Source organism: Harmonia axyridis, chromosome 2 (genome assembly GCF_914767665.1).
Source record: "Harmonia axyridis chromosome 2, icHarAxyr1.1, whole genome shotgun sequence".
NCBI lineage: Eukaryota > Metazoa > Arthropoda > Insecta > Coleoptera > Coccinellidae > Harmonia > Harmonia axyridis.
Genome location: NC_059502.1, coordinates 55,743,088 through 55,748,761, shown reverse-complemented (window position 1 = coordinate 55,748,761; position 5,674 = coordinate 55,743,088).

Here is a 5,674-nt window from a genome sequence, read left to right as displayed (position 1 = left end):
TCGCTGATAGTGTGAGGAGTGAAGTGGTTTCCAAATATTCGGATTCTGGGGGGGAGTCCATATCTCGAAGAATTCATTGAATCAATAGATGAGATAATTATATGGAGGAAAATGTCAGTCTGACAATCGGCTACAAAGGGGAACTCCTTCCAGTTATAATGAAATGTTTTATTCATGAGTTATTTATTGTTTTGAAAATGTTGCGGTTCGAATAGATTTCACTTTTTTTATGTGAACTATTTCAATTAATTCGAAACGCAATCATGAATATGGAGATCAACAATTCATACAATTTGGAAATTGACTTGATATCAGTGACGGCTCGTCAGGGTCGGCAGGGTCGGCCGGGCCGACCCAAAAATTATCGGGAAATAGAAAATAGTTCTAGATATTCAATTCATTCAAACTCAATCGGAGTTATCGATTTCGATATCCAAATTCCCTCGGTAATGAATATTTCCACTCAGAACAGGAAAATATAACTTATACCGGCCAATATTTTCTTTCGGACCCACCTAATATTCGATTTCCAAAGCATCCAGCGTTGTTATTCCCTTTCATAAATTGTAACAAACCACAATCGTAAATGGTTACTTTTCGTAACATCACCCCAAACAAGTTATTCCAGAATTGTACGTAACACTGTAACATTAGGTCTGAAATGTAATACAAATGTTACAATTATACAATTGCAACTCCTGGAATGTCACTGAAAGCATCTCATCACGTTAGGTCGGCCAAGAGCCGATGGCGGAACCAGCGCTACCAAGAGCGCTACGTAAAGGAAAAGATACTACGACATACGCCCAGAATACGTCCACTCAGTAGAACGGCACAACAACTCGATGTTAGGTCGCTTCCCAATACACAGGGTCGGCTGGCCGGTTATCCTATTGCAGAGCGTCAAGCAGCAACTTTTCACAGTTTATTTCAAATATTTGATAATTAAATGAATGGTTAATTATGAGACATACCCATACACCGAAAGGTATCAAATGGGATACAGATTATATATATATATATAATTATGAGACATTATGTCTTGATCAGAAAAGAACTTATTTATGCCGTTCGATAGTAGCTATTGATTTTCAGATCATGAAAATATAATTAATATATTCAAATGAATGGTTGATTATGGGATATAACGTCTTCATCAGAAAAAAACTTATTTATGCCGTTCGATAGTAGTTAGGTATTGATTTTCTGATCATGTACTGGGACAATGCTATCTTCGGCAATTCAAATATGCTGAATGGTATTACGGAATTCATTTTCTCAAATAATATTGTTTCCGATGTTCCTGAATTATATAAGTTATTTTGTATGATTTTGTCCCTGCCACCAACATCCGCGTCAGTAGAAAGAAGTTTTTCAGCGCTCAAAAGAATAAAATCTTTCAGTAGGAACATGATGTCTCAAGACCGTTTAAATAACCTGGCACTGATAACAATCGAAAGAGGTTTAGTTAAAGAACTAGCCAGAGGAAACATTTTTTTCGAGAAAATAATTGATGACTTCGCGACAAAGAAAGATCGTCGAATTGATTTGATCTATAAAAATGAATAAAGGGTACGCAAGCTCATACATTTTCGACCAGAATACATGCGGTCATTTCCACAATATTATTTGTGGTCTTTATAAGATTTTTTTATATATTATACATTTATTTATATGTTTTCGTGAGAGGTTTTCTCTATGTTTATTCAAATATATATTTTATGTTGATAATTGAATATTTTATTATTTCTGTTTTTTCAAGAGTTTCATTTCATTTCAGTTTCCATTGATTTGAGAATTACATTTTTATATTGGGTTATAATAGGGCTATTCTAGGTGAGGTTTCCCATTAAAAACAAAAAACCAACGCGTCCTCTTGGGTGACGTGGAAATCTATTTGTTTATATATATTTATTTATATAGTTATAAGTATGATAAGGGGTGTGAGAAAATTTATTGTATATATATGTGTGTGTGGCCGACCCACATCTCGAGGGCACGAGCCGTCACTGCTTGATATTTCTTAGATGTCGAATCTATTTTCTTTTTTGAAAGATCCGTAAATTGCAATAGGTACTGTGTGGATCTCGGAAAGTCGAAACTCTTTATCAATTTGATGAATTAAATATATAGGGGAAATGTGGACCAAACGTCATATGCGGACAAAATGAACTTTTAAATTTTTTCAAAGTGGTGCCGTGAAGCTCGGGGTTTCACAGTGATTCATTTTCTGCTAGTGATGATGGCAATCCTGCGAAGAAATTGACATCCTACTGTCTGGTGCAAAAGTTACAAATGTGTTTACGTCGGTTGAATTTTTTTTGTTCACTTGGTTTCTGAATTGCTTCTGGAGAGTGTCATTACGATATTCGTTGTTTTTTTAATGTATTCTTGTTGGTAATGTTATGACGTAATAATATGTATGAGTTTTGAGATGAATATTAGTTTTGTTTTGAAATTATGCTTCAATATCATAAAAAGTATGTATCGGACAAAATGACATACTATCCTGATGGACGAAACGACATAGTATGTCATTTTGTCCGAGACATGTCAAGAAAATATATTTTTGGAAATAATATGAAATTCTGTTGATTGATTTTCATGTGAGCTCATTTTCATTATGCTTTGAACTCACTTTGCACGTACCATACGTGATATAACGAGAAATCCTGGTATACAATATCTTGTAAAGAATACGATATCCTAATGAAATTCTTTTACCACTTCCTCGGTGACAAGGAATATGAAAGCCAGAAGCTCGCAAATGCACGTTAACGCCTTATTTTGACAAAACCAAGGCTAAACCTGCTGCGACCATTCCACCCAAGAAGAAGAAACAAGAAATTACTGAAACATTATTCAATGATTAAAAAACCGTATGGTACAAAAAACAAGGCCGTTCAAAAATAAAAAAAGTCGTTGACGATGAAGAATTCGACACTGAATTAACAATAAAAATGAAGATATCGATGACTGCCCCTGCATTTATTGCAATGACGTTTTTTTTCGTTTCATACCTGACTCTGACAATTCACCAGAGAAAGAACTTGATGACAGTAAGCTTCAATGATCATCAATAATATAGTACCAGAAATAGAGGAAATTGGATTATTTTTCCTCGAACAATAAAAACGATAGGTCAGAGGTCACATACGTACCTAGCCCCCTTTATTTACAATAAGGTTCCAACAACAATAAAAAGTTCTGCAACTCTCAATGAATTCAAGAGGAAAATCAAAAATTGGTTGAAAATGATGTCAGCAAGAGTGGTCGAAGAAATTCTCTGTATGAAAAATTCATTTGTGCATGTTTAGATAATGTACCTGCTCGCTCAGTTTTTCTTCCCTTTCAAGATGAGATGTATTTTCTTTTTATACAGGGTGGCCATTTGAAAACGAAACAGACGAGATTACAGACGAAATAAAGTTTTTCGATAGAAATGCTCGGACAGGTCGATTTCTGTTTCGAGGGGGATAACTTAAGATGTAGGTTACGGACGCATAGCGCTTCATCCCTTGCTGCTACAACCCCCACCCCCAATTTTTGAATAGGGAAGATGGGGTGAGTGATACCTCAATTTAAAGGTATTTTTATACTGATTTCAGCACAGTAATTGTTTTTTCATTTTATGCATTAGTTCTCGAAATATTCATGCGTTAGTTAGTTAGGAAGGAAGCCACAGTCATGGTTGTTTTGAAGCTCAAAATGTCGATTTTTCACAAAACACTACAAGTGCCATGAAAACACCACTTCATTTTCAAATACTTAGTTAAGAATATTTCGAGAACTAATGCATAAAATGAAAAAACAATTACTGTGCTGAAATCAGTATAAAAATACCTTTCAAATGAGGTATCACTCACCCCATCTTCCCTATTCAAAATTTGGGGGTGAGGGTTGTAGTAGCAAGGGTTGAAACGCTATGCGTCCGTAACCTACATCTTAAGTTATCCCCCTCGAAACAGAAATCGACCTGTCCGAGCATTTCTATCGAAAAACTTTATTTCGTCTGTAATCTCGTCTGTTTCGTTTTCAAATGGCCACCCTGTATATAATCGGGATTTGCTTCTCTTTGAGTGTCCTTTTGTTTTTGAGTAAATGAAATAATAATTTCTCACACAAGGCAGATCCAGTGGCTTGCCAATGGATGTGCCTTCGGGAAAGATATATATTTTTTTCTAATGTTTTTTTTGACATTTTGAGAGTTAATGGAACTCTTGTTAGTTTAATTAGTACATAATGTTATATAGATTGTAAGAAAGTTTTGTATGTGGTTCAAATAAACATTTTAATTATTATTAATTATTATTATACCTGGTGAGCAGTGGCTGCGTTGCATGGAGTGTTTTCACTGGGCTTATACATCGTATGCTGTCTCGAGAACCAAAACCTTCATATTTTCGAACTGCATTCAAATATTATGTTTATCATTATGTCTATTACTAGTATGTCATTTTGTCCTTAGTATACGGACAAAATGGATTTTGTTAGAAGTCAAAATAATTTCTTATATCCTTCATTTTTTTTTGTTTACTTCAATTTATAATTCAGCTTATAATACTTAAAAACAATTAACGAAAGTTAGTATTTAGTACCAAAATAGGAGTATTATTGCAATAACTAAAAATATATTATTGAAAAACAAAACAGTATGTCATTTTGTCCGCATTTTTCCTACCTATTTTGCTTGTCATGACTCGGGTTGATTTACCTAATGACTGACATTTATGTTTCCGAGAAGGGTTTGAGAATGCATGTAGTTCGGTTCCTGATGGTAGATACTCAAATTCCCGAAGACGGTTGAAAGTCTAGCAGGTCAGTTTGAACTAATATTTCGATAAGTGTAAATAAAATAAATTTTCACTAGAAGGTCCTTGTTGCAAATTTCTAACTTTCAAATATAGATGTTTAAATACCTACATCATAAGTAAAATTGAACTCGACACAGAAAAATATTGAGTACTCGTACTGCCTAAAGTTGTTCTACGATTTGCGCAAAAAAAAAATTATTGAAAGAGCTCAAATTCAAGAGCTCTCTTCTAGAGCTTCAGGATGTTGAATTGATTTAATGAACCAAAACCTACTCGATTAACGGAAATTTTTGAACTATCGTTTTGAAAAGCTGTAGGTGTGAGTCAATAGATGTTCCGTTTAAATTTCGTTATTGGCAATTTATGATTCTAATATGAATATCATTATCACGGATCGCAGGTCAATTTGTTTGAGACCGGAAGGGATGTCGGAGATTAATTTTTTTGAGAAATTATTATCCAACAACAAACGGAAGTACCTACTGAAGATGAATGTAGGGTGGAACGCAAAAATAAATTTGAATTGACCTTGCATATTCCAATATGAAGTTTTCATCATGTAATATACTAATTTTGAATGCAAATCAACAGGGTGACATTTTTTCTGGAAGGGTGCCTGATTTTTCCCTTCAGAAATATTTTTTGGTGAACCGCTGGTAGTTTAGCCAAATGTAAAAAGAAACTCTGGTCTATTACTACACTTTTGGTTTGTTATACCTAGTTTTATTGTATCTGCTATCGATTTCGAGAAAAAAAATATAAACAGCTCTACATAGTATCCTCACGAATATCCAAATTATTATAAAGATCCAGCTAGTAAGCTGTTATGAATGAATTATATGAATTATTTTAAGTTTTGG